At 38.3% G+C, this 16,096-nt stretch overlaps 1 protein-coding gene across 1 annotated transcript in view; it reads left to right on the top strand.

Moving 5' to 3' along the window:
• The window catches only part of Ctu2 (Cytosolic thiouridylase subunit 2), a 64,891-nt gene extending 48,798 nt beyond the window's left edge, over positions 1–16,093 (top strand). Inside the window, exons 11-12 of the mRNA XM_083138477.1 lie at positions 523–632; positions 15,903–16,093. The gene's annotated coding sequence lies outside the window, so the exon portion shown is untranslated. The remainder of the gene's footprint in view (positions 1–522; positions 633–15,902) is intronic.
• The last annotated feature ends 3 nt before the right edge of the window (positions 16,094–16,096 follow it).

Here is a 16,096-nt window from a genome sequence, read left to right as displayed (position 1 = left end):
GAATTAAAATATAATTTTCTTACCTTTACTAAAGTTTATTGTTATTATATCATTAAAGAACACTCACAATTATTTAACATACTTATAGTTACATAAACCAATGTCTTCCACTTCCGATATTGAGTTTACTCAACATACAGCCAAAAACTAAAAGATTAGTACATAAGTAGGTATATTTCATACCAATCTACAGGCGTTCTATTTTGAAATGTCGAACGGTACTGTCCTATAAGTGAAACACCCCATTATTCATGGTGAATTTGTCTATGTATATTCACCCGCCCCCGTAGCCAAGTTGTTAGCACATCGTGCTGCGATGCCAGGGGTCCTGGGTTCGAATCCTGGCTTGGGCGTTTGTGATGTCTATTCATAAAGTTCATCATATCATCATTCGTCCCCATCTTTGCAAATTAGCCAAAAGTGGCATAAGAAGCGAAGTAAAATAAATCAAATGAAATCTATGTATATTCAATATGGGAAATTGAATTAGTCCTTAAATTGAAATACATTTCTTATTTTCAGTTGGAATCTGCAGTCAACTTCTCATCAACAAAGATGTTGGTATTGGCAGACTTTGAGAAATGGGTGCGCAGATGAAGACAGGCAACTTGAAGTAGTCAGCTGAGCCCAATGTGAGTACATAATTCTTTTTAACATTCTATTGTTCCATGTGCATTCAAGGAGAAGTGTTTGTAGGTAAAAGAAAATATGCTCCTTTTGGGCACTGAATTTCAAGATAATGGAGGGCCAAATAGAAAATGCTGTTTTCAAACAAATGAAAATTTTGAATCCTTGCTCTCCGTTGCATTCATTGCCATTTCTAAATTTTCACACTTCATCAGAGATCGTGGATTAATCCCAATGTATAACTACTTTATTAGTGAAAATATCAAACAATAATAATTTAATCTTTAGTGGATGGGAACTTTCAAGACATGTACTTTTCAGGCTTAACGTGAAGTACAAAAGGAATTGTAAGTGCAAAGAGAAATGGAATTGTAACTTGAGAACTGATTGCCGTAAAGCTTGTTTTTTTTTATGACTGGGGTTTTAGCGGAGGTGAATTTTATGCAGTACCTCTCAATAATGAAAGTTGAAGGAAGAAGAAGAAGAAAATGGAAATTCGAAGCAGAGTTTAGTATTCTGTGTGGTACGTTCCTACAACCATGCAAAGTTGGTTTTGAAAATGTGCTGATGCTTTTAAGTAACTCATAAGAAAAAGTAGTGTTGCCACGTTATGGAAAATAATTAATAAAACCACTTTTTGCATTGGCTCTGTGGATGCACGAGACCACTCTTTGGGGACATGTAATGCCTTTCCCCCCAGTTTTGGAAAAAAAAAATGCTAAATTTGAGAGAGCTAATTTTTGTGTAAATTTTACCACTAATTGTCGCTCGTTGTGAACAAGGTCTTTTGTTCTTCATTATTACATATGAAGGTGAAATATATAATCAAAATGCACTGGTTGAGGAGTAATACCCATTTGTAAACTCTGTCCCATAATAATGTTAGGGTGGAATATCAACATTTTCAAACAGTTTTTTTAATACAGTGGATTTTTTTTAGAATTCAAACAGTTTATTATTATTATCCTTGAAATTCCTAACCAATGTTAAAAATTCAAGTATAATTTGAATTTGCGTACCTTTTATTTGGATAATTCTAAGACTCGAAGACAGCTGAAGAGAAAGTTTGTTTCCTGACATGTAGCTTCCATCCTCTCTTCAATAACATGCGATTCCCCACCCCTTTCGTGTACAGGTGTTCATCCTTGATTCCCTACTAGCCAATGATTGGTGAAAGTCGTTTTATCTGCTCCTCGTTGTCAGTTCTGATTAATCAGGATACGTTGTTCACAATGTCAAAGCGTAGCACACAAACGTTAGTGATGACTTATTCTATGCAATAAACGAAATTGAAGATTTTGTTAATCATGTAAAATAAAGAAAAGCATGCAGCAATTATAAACTTCAAGTGAAAACAGGTAGTGAATGATGTTACACGTTTATTCGATTTTGTGTTAAACATGTTTTCCATTAGAAGACTAAAGAAGCCATTTTCTTCTGGGTATTTTTTACCCAGCTTGCATTTGGTGGATTTGCTGGGGCTTTTCATGCATTTTTTCGGAAATGCGATGAGAAAATAGCATGAGACGTGGTGGATTTGCTGGGGCTTTTCACGCATTTTTTCGGAAATGCGATGAGAAAATAGCATGAGACGTGGATGGAGGTGCTTAGGGCTTTCATCCATTTTTGCGGAAATGAGATGAAAATTGGTGATTACGTGGTGATAGACGCAGGATTTCACTTATGAAAATTTCAATTTTAGGGCATGAAAAGTGAAACCACACCTAAGAATTATCAGAATCAAGGTTTTATCAGTTTTCTTTTACCATCAAAAGTATGCATTTTGAAACACGGAATCTGGAAAGTTGCGCGCGGATTTATATTAAGTATTAAGTACCAGCGGGGAAAAATAGTGCAGTAAACAATGATAGATGTCGAGTTCTAACTCGAGAATGAATCAAATGAAACTTATCGACCTCAAGTCAGCGTCGGTCATCAGCAAAATGTAAAAATGCGGAGGAACCTGCGCCCTAGCTCCGGCGCGGTTACCCGCGTCGGGCTGGCGATTTGGTATCAGGAGCGTCCGGCATTCCACGTGGCGGAAGGTTCGATGTCGGGTTTTAGGCAGCCACATTTTGCCAAAAATGCGGTCGGCCCAGGGACGTTCGTGGACGTTTCCCTATCAATCCGCTCCTGGTAGCGCTGTGGTTCGTTCGCGAATCCTGTACCCTGGCTACGACAAATTCCCACCTGGGAAATTTTTACCATCCAGAATTTTAAATAAGAAATAAGGGAAAGGCATTTAGATTTGAAGATTTCTTGCATTGACAGTGATTTTAGAATTTTTTTATATGATCTTGGATACAAAAATTATGACAACGTTGGTTATGAGGATGCAGTAAGCTATAGCCAGCAGTAAATGATTTTTTACCCTTAACATTTTAATTAATTAACAACGTGGATTAAAAGTGGATTTTAAAGTTATTTATGAATGAGGAAAATAAATTAGTGCCACCGAGTCAGAGTCAATCAGCACTATGGTGCATTTTAACGAGTCATAGCACAGAGTATGCTTGTTTGAGTCAATATTTTGTTATTATTATTATTTGAGATTCCTTAAAAGTTTAATTTAAATTTGGTTTAAAACTGACCGTAACTTGTAAAGGATTTAGAATGCTTGAACTATGACTGCTAAGACTTTTGCAACGAGGATATTACATTTTATACATATATAGTTTTGGGAACGAATAAGGCCCCGAGGACCACTCATTTATATTCTTAATGACTGAAGTCTCCTAGCACCTCATGAAGGGAGCTTAGATTAAGGAGATAGTCAAGTTTATACGAGATAGTCACTTGCCTTACGTTACCTTAACTTACGCATACATTGCCTGAAAATTTTAATTCATGTTAATATGTAAAGAAACGAAACGCTAATTATATTCCTCGACACGCTGTACAATTATGTCCGCTATTACGCCAGGCGTATATAGTTAGAGTGGCGTACCGTGATTTAGGGTATAAACCGCCCGATTAATTAAAAGTTCTAGTTGAGAAGTAATAGATGTATAAATAGGCTGCAGTGACGAGAGATATCCGTACATAGGTAAGCAGTAGTGACGAGAATGAATCCGTACACATATATACATATACTTATATGCTTTAAGCAAAGTTAGGCACAGCCAACTTATTTTGAATAACTAGAAGAGAATTAGGAGAGCATCACACGGCGTGGACGTTTCTCACATATTAACGAGATTTTTTTGTTAGTATATATTTATATATTTTTTTCCTGTCCGAAACATTGTTTCGTTTGACAGTTGAATATTTATCCTTAGCACGTTGTAGCTTCGAATGTTAAAAACTTTAAAATGCAGATTGTTTTAAAATCTTAAATATAAATATTGCAAGTTTGCTCCAAGTTACGGCATTTATTAAAGTGAAACAGGTCTAATATATTAAATCCACTCGCGTGACATAATAATAATTTATAAAAAAATGGCACTAATAATATTAAAGATTAAAAGCAGACTTATTATTTTAATAATGTGCTTTAGGCACAAAAGTTTTTTTGCAGTAAGTAATACTACTAGCTTAGCGAATACATCACTAGAATTTTATAGTTACTCTTCAGAAGAAGGTATATGATTATATTAGCAAAGTTTATTTTAAGCGCCAATTATGAGAATATTTATATTATATGAATATGTAGACGTCGATGTCAAGATTTTTTTTGCGCTCCAATAACAAGTATTTTCCTTCGGATATTGGATCATGACCAAAATCCTGGAAATCCATTCTGCCATCGCAGAATGATAATGAGTAAACCACAACGGTTTTAGTTTCTAACTTTGCCACAATAATATGCTAAGCATATTTTAGAATGAGTAGAGGGAATTATAGATTCTTCATTTTTAGTGATGTTAGCATAATATAAAGTTAATTATCGCATATTTAGAGAGTACTTTATCTTATTTTTTATGGTCGATTTCAAAATAAACGATTGTTAGCAGACGAAAAGTAAACTAACGAGACTAAAATAATAATTATCTTTTAAATAGTAAAGTTTGAACAAATTTATACCAGAAAAGCCCCCATCAAGAAAAGTAAAACTTCAGGTAGGAAATAACGTTAGTTGTAAAAAAGAGTAACTGCGGTTAAGACTAAATATGCACAGGAACTTGTACAGTCAAGAGCAGAAGCATTACATAAATCGTGTCATCTTAACAAGAAACCAAAGTAATTTATTAGTCATGTTCTTCAGAATAAGAATTTTCTTATTAAAACACCCTCGATTGTACTAAACTGCTTGCCTGGTAATTTGAAATAATATTGGGACATGGTTCGAGTCGCGTCAGCGCGATCGGCAGCAGCAACGTCGCTGGAATCAAAGTTTAAACCTCACAAGCTGAAAAACGGGAGCAGCGCCAAAAGTGTTAACACCGCTGCGGGCGAAGCCTCCGCGATAACCAAGCAACCAATCACCGCGAGTCCAGCCCGACGTTATAAACATTACAGAGAGTAAACAGTACAGTTTTAAACACGTGCATTTTTGTATGGGAGCGACCAAAGTCCAGCTCGGCAGCGGAGAAGCAAACCCCTCTCACTCCTCAAACCCCTTGCCATCCCGCAATCCTCCGTCGGTCATCTTTGGACCCAGTCGGCTTGTCACGACACATTTTTTTTTTTTTTTTTCCAAACGTTGAATTTAGTCTCCAGTCTTGAAGCCGTCGGAATGAAGAATTTGCAACGTAAGAAAATCACCCCCCTTTCCCTCTTGTATCGAGTTACGCAGCAAGAAGCAGCCACTTCGGCCGCGAAAGACATGTATTCCTTTAACAGGACAACCACGGGAAGGAAAACTTCAATGATAGCAAATTCTTTGTTTGATACAATGTTGCCACTCCGGCGTTATAATTCCCAGAAACGCTTTTACGAACAGAATTTGCTTCAAGCGAAGCAAACTATTAGAATAAATTTAAGCGATTATATATCTTAACGTTTTATTTCCCAGTAAAAGTATGTATATTTTAAACCTCTCTCACCACAATGAGCCAGTACACGTTCAATTTTTAACGATAACAGGACTTGGTCGACTGTCTAGAATGTTCGTTAACAATAGTATAATAATAGGCAAAGTAGAGTTTTCAATGTTTATAGCAAGCAATTTTCCATTCAAAAGAGTAGTAGTAATTTAAGTTGAATCAAACGGAAACAGGACATTTCTCATAGCACAAGGGAAATTAAAGAAATAATTTCGATAATTTTAACAAATATTTCATTGGTTTCGTTATGAATTCTCACATAAATATAACTAACCTTATTCAGTATCAATCTAATTACATACCTTATTATTTTATGGTTATTAGCTTTCTTTATATTGTATTATCGTGGTAACTTATAAATGTTCATACGAGGAATGGCAAAGCAGTTGAATTTCTGTATTTGTGTTAATAAGTCTAGATCAACACCCCTTTCCTCATTTCCCGTTTACGAAATTATACTTTATCCTTTACCTAAGTCTGTCTATTCATCACACCAGTCAAGAGCTATCAACAGGAGAAGGATTTTCCCAGCGTATCTATTGGGAATCAACATGCAGCAGTTTGGCCAATCACCAGCGAGGAGAACGGGATTCGAACCCGAATCTTCACGCATCCCGACGGTTTAGCTTCCCAGGACAACAGCATGCAACAGCCATGCGAGCCAGCCAGCCTGCCAGTATTTTAGTACATGGAACAAACACTTTCCACCCTTATAAGAAGAAACTCCCAAACCGGACAAAATTCTTCAGTCCCTTTCCCCATCAATGCTCCCACAAAAGAAGAACAGAAGAGATGCAGAAAAGAAGAACAGAAGACATGAAGAGGGAGCAGGGAAGAGAGCAGAATACCAGAGAGAAGAATGAACACCGTAGTTTTGTCCCCACAAACTACACACAATATGCTCCTGTTCCGAAAGTGCATCGCTTTCCACAAATATCACGGTACTTCAATCAAAAGTGCAGCTTACATAATCCAAGTCATCACTGTGTGTAAACGTTCCCCAAAATCTGCCAGTCTTTATAAATTTCACCCAATGAAGAAGCAGAAATTCATCAAGGACGTATCCTAGTGTTTACACTTCTCACCTCTGTACACTTGCATTACAGAATGTACATGACCCCTCCTAAAAAGTCATTCCGCAGTGTTTACGAAAGTGCATTTTTATGTGACATGTAATGCGTCACATTCAACTCTACAACTTTCATGTAAAGCAGTTTTACACCCACAAAGAAGAACCTTCCAGTGTGTGCAACCTGTCTTTTAACGTCATGCACAGGAGTGTACTCAGTGAGTTTCAACGTCCCATGTCTCATTCACTTTTCCATAAATGCACAAACTATGCTTATCAACGGTGCAATTTTACATGGTTTAAGTGAATATGCTGCATAACAAAATCGTGTTTCGCCAGTGTCTACAATTTTGTCGACCGTTTCTCACTTAGTTCCTTGAAAGAAACGTTGAAATGAAAATCTGTGTGCAACCAGTTGTGCAACTTTTGCACGGGAGTGTACCATGTGAAAATATTTAAAAGTCGTTTATTCATCATTAAGTACACCGAACAATACTGATCAACAGTGCTTTTAACACATGCCCTTGTCGATCGTTTTCTTACCAGCTTTAAAGAAAACATCGAAGCAAAATTGCTAAGTGCATCATCCTCCAAAGGGAAGTCTCACAGTAACTCGACGGCATGTTTACCCCCAAGTGTACATGTGTGCTTCATGGATTCCAAATATTAATTCATACTTACATCCGTAATTCCAGTAGTGCCGAGAGTCATAACAATCCACTGAACTATCGTGACACAACTCCAAACACTTCCAGTGAATGCGTGTGCATCGCAATATAAAACAAGAAGAACCCAAGTGGAAATATATTTATTATACACACATACAAACACTACGTAGTGTATCCGCTAATTTATGGTACCTTTTAACTCAAGTGAAAATATGTGTCGTGTGAGTTCACTTGTGTTGACTACTAACGCACACGTGTGTTCACGCCCCCTTTTGGCGACCTCAGGTCATAAGCAGTCATCATTGTTGCTTGGCCACACCTTTAACATGTTACGTCAGTTATGTCAGTGATCATCACATGTCAATCTTCCGCATCTATTACAAAATTGACGGTACGCTCATTCCATGCATGATTATGTGAGCGAGTATCAAAGTGCAAGTTAAGCACTGTGCTATTTTTTTTTACTAAGCAAAGATGCGAGCTTGTTATTTGTTTTTCTTACGGCCAGTTACACCAGACAGTACATTTATGCCTATGGCCAGTTCTCGCGTCTGAAGTATCGCCAAGTATTTACTCAATTACTATTCTGTTATCATTATTTTTTTTCTTTTCGGTTTTGGCGGAAACTATGGTTTTATTTCATTTTTATTTTTTCTATGTTTTTAATAAAAACTTCGATTTATAAGGATAGATCAACATGGATACCTTAAATATAAATTTCAATTCTGGAAATTTTTTCCAGAGGGGGTAATCGTATCAATCTCTTCTAAATTGAGATTTATAGCTAGCCTGAATTCATAACCCCTGTCGCCAGCCGTTGCTCTCTCAGGCATTCAAAGAATGTCACATCAGTAATTTACAAATCCTTCCTGGTCTATTGGAGTTAAGGTGCTGATCAGCAGGTATTTCAGGGCAACGACCAGGGAAGGAGGAAAGAGAACAAAACAGAGAGCAATGTGTGGTGTGGGGTCTTTTGCCTGGAATCGCCGAACAAGAAGGAACTGAGGAGATTGAGCCATCAAACACGTTTCGATATGAACAGCTATCAGCGGGGAATTGTATCATCAAAGACAGACAGGTATTGTTACTTCCAACCATGTTGATCTAGACTTGAAGGTATAAATCCGAAAGCTTGTGTTTTGCCATTTCCAAGTGTGTAGTTAGTACCTCTCGCCCATTACCATTAGACTTACCTTGAAGGGCGAGTGCTCAAATGAGGAGGATGAATGATTAAGCGAGCTACATCACCCCCCTCAATGGTGAAGGTTCTTGGTTCGATCCCACGTACTCAGAGTACGTTACGTACCATGTTGTAAGCCCGTTTTACCTGGGCTCTGAGGTACAGGGAAGTTTCATTTAAACATTTAGGTAGAGCTTAATAATGTTTGATGGCTGAACCTGCTCCGTAGGAGGGTAGAGATATGGAAAGTTGGTGTAGAAGGTTATTCACGCTTGTTCATACCTGGTAGATGTGTGTGATGTCTTGTCCTAATGCTTCTCGCAGACCGAATCGTGAAAGTTCCAAGGTTCTATCCAGCGATCCTCAGTTCACCAAGCCAAGCGATCCCTTGCACCTTGTAGCATGCTAAGCAGCGGTAACTCCGTGTTCCATCGTCGTAGCTAGCAGTGTAACGTGTTGTATCGGACTAGTTATCCATGTAGCGTCGATGAGTGTCAGAATCAAAAGAGAGCGAGCTCCGGGTAGGAGCTTGCTTTTATCATTCTAGGCGTCGAAAGGTTGTTAAACCTTTCAAACGCGGTAGATCCTGTTTAGATCCACGCGTTTGCCTTTCCAGTTCCTGGTTTTACGGAAGTTACAAGCTAGCGCATTCTTGGGATCACTCGCTGGTCGGACAAGTTCAGGAAATGAACAAGTGTGAATATTAACATGACGAGGTTTTCTCGGTCTAATGGTCTCCATATCTCTACATTCCCCTTGTTGAAATACTCGAACCACTCTGTGATGGTCGACTACTTCGGCTGGAGTAGATTATATTTAAAAATTAGGATTTATTAACAAATCAAACGTGTAGAAGACCAATACAGGAAACCAATCAGTAGAAGAATCACATCACCGTAAAAAAAAAAATTGAAATCACCAGAAGAGTCATATCATATCGTGGCACCAAACACCGTTGAGAAAAAAAATATAAAAACACGTAGAGAAAAAAAAATGAAAACTGTAGGTCATAGCCTCGTATAAACTCAAAAAGTACGAGCACAACAACTAAGTCTTGAGGCATGGATAAAATAATTGCTTAAGTGTAACACTGAACTAGTTTTGATTGAGTGATGACAGCACAATAAAAAAAACACATGTCAGCACAGTGTGAGGAAACGCCGGGAACCACACGCGGTGGTATTCACTGTTTGCTGAGTTCAAAGTACACTCGGCGGAACATACACAATGCTGGGCGGAGCCTTGAGGTATGTTACCTATGGCAACTCTGTAAACTGCATGCCGCCATAGGCTGGACGTGCTGTGCAGCTGACGATAATAAAAAAAAACACAAAAGAAAGAGACGTATCTCTAATCCAATATGGGTAGCACCCATGGGCACAAACTTTGGCACTGTAAATGACATATGTTTGTATTAATTGCGTGTGCCTTACGGTACTTGAAATAGCTGAGCACCGGAACACTTTGAGCCGATGAAAGATAACAATAAGTATCATGTGTCGTCAGTAAACACGGGCAGTACGCACGGAGTGGGCGGGGCCTGTCGATGAAGATCGCCGTGACGTCAGCGAAGTTGAGTCTGGAAGTCAAATTTGCGATGGCGCTTTGGGTCAAGAGACGTCCTGGGTAAAGCGCTCCACGTCTGGGTCGCGGCGTGGGAGATGGAAAAATCAGCCATGGGTCCAGACGGAACGGGTCCTTGTTGGTGCTGGAACTCCACAAGAACGTTGTTGGTCTCTGCGATGAGCCTAGGTCTGTCGCTCGATGGTACAAGCCGGTGGTGTCATGGGTCCAGCAACATCCGTGGCGATGAGATAATGAAACAAGCGTAAAAGGAAAAATTAGGAAAAAGCAAAAGGTAGTGGAGCAGATTTTACAATAAGTGATGACGGGTTATAAAATCGATTGAAAAGGGACTTTCAGTTAAAACTGGTGAATTAGTTTGGGGGGGAGGGGAGGTAATATCTGATTTGAATGATGGCGAAGGGGCGTTATTACTTATATGATGTAGAGTTTCGAAGGGGGCCTGTTTATGATTAACAGGTTTACCTGAAGACAAGTTCGCCGGGGCAACAGGGGGGGAAGTAGGTGGAATAATTCCATGTTGTAAGGAAAGTTCGCCGGGGGGGAATGGGGGGGGAATAGGTGGAATAATCGGCCTAGCCGGAATAGGGGCCGGGGGCGACGGTGGCTTCACCTGAGGTGCCGGAAGTCGGCGTCCTTTCGAAAGAAAGGTGGTACATTGAGTGGAAGTATTTATCTGTTTGGTACCAGAGGTGAAAAGGGCCGGGGGAAGAGGGGGTGGCGTGGGAATGACTGTTGTCTCCGGGGCATGCGAAAGTGATTGTAAAGCAATTGGGGCACTAATGGAAGATTTCTCTAACCGTTGTTTGGGTGTGGTCTGAAATGAGAAAAGAAAGGGAGAATTCAGCGATAATAGAACGAACTAAGTGATTACGAGACATTTCCTTCTGTAATATGTGTAAATGTCGTTTATAAAAGCAATTGCAAGAATTTTACGTGTCTTGTGGACAAAGGTTTAAGCGCCTTCGATTCGCTGCTAATAAAGAAAATTGTAAAAGAAGTGAAAAAGAGTAAGTAATATATTTGTGTAATAGTTCATTGAAAAATAGAGTAGGTTGTAATTTCATGGGATATGGGCTATACCATGTTGTATGCTATCAATATTTGAACTAAAAAATTAAAGGAGAGAGTGGGAACATTTGCCTATATGTATTATATGCTTTATTAACATATTTAGTGCATTGCAGCTTTCAAAGAAGCAGTTCGCGTTACACCTGAGCGTAAATAAAAAAAAATTGCTATGGCCAAAAAGCCAATTGTTCAAGCAAGTTCTACGCAGTTCATTTGTTCTTTAAATCATTGATCTTGTTCTATCTTAGTTCATTCGTTCTTTCTTTATTTCTTTCTTTGTACTTTTTTCTTCATTTGAGCGTATATGTACCAGCAAATGGGGAAAAAAAAATATTTGCTAGTTCGGATCATAAACACACTAAGTACTTATTAGTCAAATCAGCTAAGTGATATGTTCTAACTATTACTATGCGTTTAAACGCAATTATAAAATAACATTAAAATATCTGTAGGAAAATAAATGATTAGGCAAGAAATGTATTATAAATGTTCCGACGATTGAGATAACATTCTGTAATCCTAATCTTGTTAAAAATAAAAATAACCATGTTGTATTAAAAATAAAAATGAGTTCGTTCTAACGCAGAAGTGCAGTGCGTGCACGAGGAGTGGAAGGAGGGGGGGAAGGTGGATGAGCGTGAGAAAATGCTGGATCATGCATGTGCAATGTACACAACGAGGAGCGAGGAGGCTAAAGCGAGTGACAACGGAGTGGCGTGTTAATGAATGTTAGTGGGGTTATCATGGCACTAGTCGTAGCGGGCTTTAAGTCTAGAAATAGTAATATTGTCAGTCTTTTGTTTACTTCTCCCGTCGATGTAAGTAACTTCGTAGGAATTCTCATTAACTTTGCGAAGAATAGTTCCTTTATACTTATAAGAGGACGCAAAGGCTTTTGACACGCCTGGAGTTGGAGTGGCATCTAGAATCCATACATGTTGTCCTGGTGAGTATTGTATTTTCCTAGAAGTGCTGTCTACGTACCTTTTCTGCTGTTCGTAACGCTTGTTCAAGTTGTCATGTGCTGTCTTTCGTATGGAGGTCAGGAGTTCAAGTCTCTGTGCGTTCGTCTGGGAAACATTGTCGGGGTTCGAAGGAAGGACTGCGTCAGCTAAGATCCTTGGGTTGTAGCCAAACAAAGTAAAATACGGGCTCTGGAGGGATCCAGAATGGATTGTAACGTTGTGGCTAAACGCTGCGCTAGCTAGATAATCACACCATGAAGCTTTCTTTTCTAACACAAAGACTCTCATAACCTTCTTTAAGTAACTAAATGAACTTTCAACTAATCCATTCGTGAAATGGGCACAAGTATCTACATATTTTAGTTGTACACCTGTAATATTGGCTAACTCTCGTAAGAGTAAACTTGAATTGGGCGTTGAACGATCTAAATAGATCGTCTCTGGGATGCCATGGACTAAAAAGACTTTCTCAACTAAAGCTGTTGCTATGTTTTGTGCATCGTGATTAGCCAAAGGAGCTGTAATTACATACCTTGTACAACTATCAACTACTGATAGGAAATATTTGTATTTGTGCGTTTTTGAAGAGACTAAAGGACCACATACGTCAATATGGATTCGTTGGAAAGGAATCTGGGCTGGTTGAAATGTTTGCAGCGTATGCGGTTTAGAACCTTGTGGTTTCTTTGAAATCTGACAAGGGATGCAATGTCTAACCTTATCGTACACAAATTTCTTCATATTGGGGAGAAAGTAGCGCATAAGCATTAAATTATATGTCTTTTGTGCACCTTGATGACTTCCATTCATTTTGTGTGCATGAATAAGGTCGAAAACTTGATTTCTTAATGCATGAGGAATACAAAGTCTATCCCTATTACCAGTTTTGATTTTATTAGTCCTGTATAAGACTCCATTTTTGAGTACATAAGAATACGAAAGCTTTTCTAGTTTAGGGTCACTAGCTTTATCTTTGTTTTCTAATACATCAATAATGTCTCTGAAATAGGGGTCATTACGTTGTTCTGAACTAATATCAAAATCTGCTGCTTGTGCATGAAATACTTGATGAAAAAATAAGTCATCATCATCATCATCATCTTTCTTGTCATGATTAGTCTTGTCAAGCGGTAAACTTGCACGGGAGAGTGCATCCGCAAGTTCATTTTTACTAGCGCTGACATGCCTTATTTCGAAATCAAAATTCTGAAAATAAAGGGCTCTTCTTCCTAAAATAGAACTATGGTGTTTAGTTGAACGAAGATAGGATAAGGCTTTGTTGTCTGTGAGAACCACAAAATGTTGATTCATAAGAAAAAATTTGAAAGTTTTCAATACATAATATGCACCTGCAATTTCGAGTGAAAATGTGTCAGCTCTTTTCTCTGTGTCTGTTAAGGCTCGTGAACAATAGGCACATGGATGTAAATTTCCTTCGTCATCAGGCTGTAACAGCGATCCTCCGATGCCAATTCCGCTCGCATCAATGTATACATATGAGGGGCGTTTAGGGTCATAAGGGCGGAGGATAGGGGCGGACGTGATCATTTCTTTCAGTGTTTCGAAGCTTTTCTGGTGTTCATCAGTCCATTGAAACTTAACATTCTTTTTAAGAAGCTTAAATAAACATTCTGTTGGTCCTGCAAAACCTTGCACAAATCGTCGAATGAAATTGACAAGTCCTAGAAAACTTCGAAGCTTGCGTTTGGTGGTAGGGGTGGGATTTGGTGGATAATGGCAAGAAAACAACTTGCAAACAGAAGAAATATGTCATCATAAGATGCCGGGAATGTGTGAAAGCAGTTGGCCACCACTTTCAACAACTCTTATGACACAGGGTAGTACTTGTTATGCGTAGCATATTTAACCTAAACATGGTCAGTTTTATTAAGGCCGGAATTCTGAAATGTGGCAAAGCTGTCTTGCCAGGGTAACTAAAACTGATTTTCATGATTGGGAAAAGAGAGACGCGGTAGTATATAAATACGGAGAAACTAGTACTCACTTTTATCCGCGAAGCTGTTTTTTCTTGCTAGACATATCAAATACAATAGCCATAAAATTCAAAAGGTTCGAGTCAGACACACTGCCCACACGCTCATAGACACCAAAATCAAGGAAACGCACGCCATAATGCACTTCCCGCACGAACTAAACATCGATAGCGGGCAAGCGCACCATACTTGGATTCCACTACTGCAGCAGTTATCGCCCGGAAATAGCAGACGACGTACCAAGACGAACAGCGCACCTAACGGCAGCCAGAGAACTACGAACAAAAGACGCACGCCAAGCAACAGCGCAGCAAGTTCCAACGAGGATGGTGGCAGTGGCCACTGAAATTAATCGAAAAAGAAGAAAAAACAGCTTCGCGGATAAAAGTGAGTACTAGTTTCTCCGTATTTAAAACTGATTGATAACTTATTTTACGTAGAATGCACCGTATATTCAGGATTGTATTTAAAGCTGTCTCTTTGTTTCTTGGTCACGTGATGGAATACTTCTTGTATTTGTCTAAGAAGGTTCTTCTTCTATTGATCAATGTACTAAGTCTCTCTCTAGCCTTCTTCAACCCAAAGGTTGCATCATCCCTACCGATTTCCTTTACGTCCATCTCAACGTTGTCCCTCCCACAGGTTTCCCAACAAGAATCCTGTAAACTCAGTTTTCCTCTGTCATTCGTGCTTCATGGCCTGCGCAGCTAAGTCTTAATGATTCTAATAATATCTGGAGGTGAATACAAATTATGTAACTTTCTCGACTCGCCTTTCTCCTCCTCTTTCAATGTAAGGGACCAAGTTTCACACCCATATAATACTACAGGTAAACTTACTGTTTTGTATATTTTATTTGTTAGTATTACTCGTAAGTACTTGAATTTGGAAAGTGGTTGAAGTGAGTTATGAAAAATTAATCTTGATTATTTCCTAACAGTTGGTTTTGGCCTGTAAGGATATATTTAGTTTTCTGTTTGGTAAATTCCAAATATATCTCTTTAGCATTATTCTTAATTGTATTTACATGATCCCCTAACAACTGAGTGACATCGTTAGTTTGTTTTACCTTCCTAACAGCATATTCTAAGGCAAAATGAAAGAGCAATGGATCTCCTTATTTTAACCCATCATGAATTTTACTTTCTGTTGCACACTTTTATCATACTAAGAAGCTTCTTAGGTATTCGGAACTCTAACATCAATGAATAGGTGATGGAGATTTTGATTGTATTCCCAGTTGTTTTCAAGTGTCTGTCATGTTTAAATCCACATTGATCTATAATTTCATTAGCATATGGGGTTAATCTTGTTAGATAATATTTTATATGTTGGTGAGAGTAGAGGAAATCCATGGTAATTATTGCAGTTTATTTGATCACCTTTTTTAAATAGGAACAATTATGGATTCCATATTAATGATTTTCTATTACATTTACTGAGGGTTTGATACAACAATAATTTGAATCAATATTTTGCTGTGCAAATCTCCCTGATTTGGGTCAAAATTTCTGTTACTCTTGCTACAGGTTCAGTATTAGTCTTGAGGTACGTGATAAATGATCTGGAAGGTTTAATTTCATTTGGGTTTTAGGGGGGATATGAATTATCTTCATGATGTGTGAATTTAGTGACAGCCTTATCATGTAGTCAAAAAGTAGAGTTGGTATTAATAAGTGGTGTTTGAAGGAGCAGATTGTTTTTGTGGGATGAAAAGGAAAAAGTAGCAATTTTAAGCCTATATAAATTTTTATTGCAGGTTAGTGAGGAGGAGATCAGAGTGCTTTGAAAGTGGTAAATACAATTGAGAGATGCATTAGAAGCAATGGAAGAACAAGAAGAAGGCAAAGCAGAAAGATTTGGTGGATGAAATGTGTCAAGAGATAAGGAATAATATATGAATGAAAAATTGTGTGTGTTTGAATGGCCATACCCCTCGACTGAACTGTATTA

Source organism: Lepisma saccharinum, chromosome 17, assembly GCF_977018435.1.
Source record: "Lepisma saccharinum chromosome 17, izLepSacc3.1, whole genome shotgun sequence".
NCBI lineage: Eukaryota > Metazoa > Arthropoda > Insecta > Zygentoma > Lepismatidae > Lepisma > Lepisma saccharinum.
This window is presented reverse-complemented; position numbering and strand designations above follow the sequence as displayed.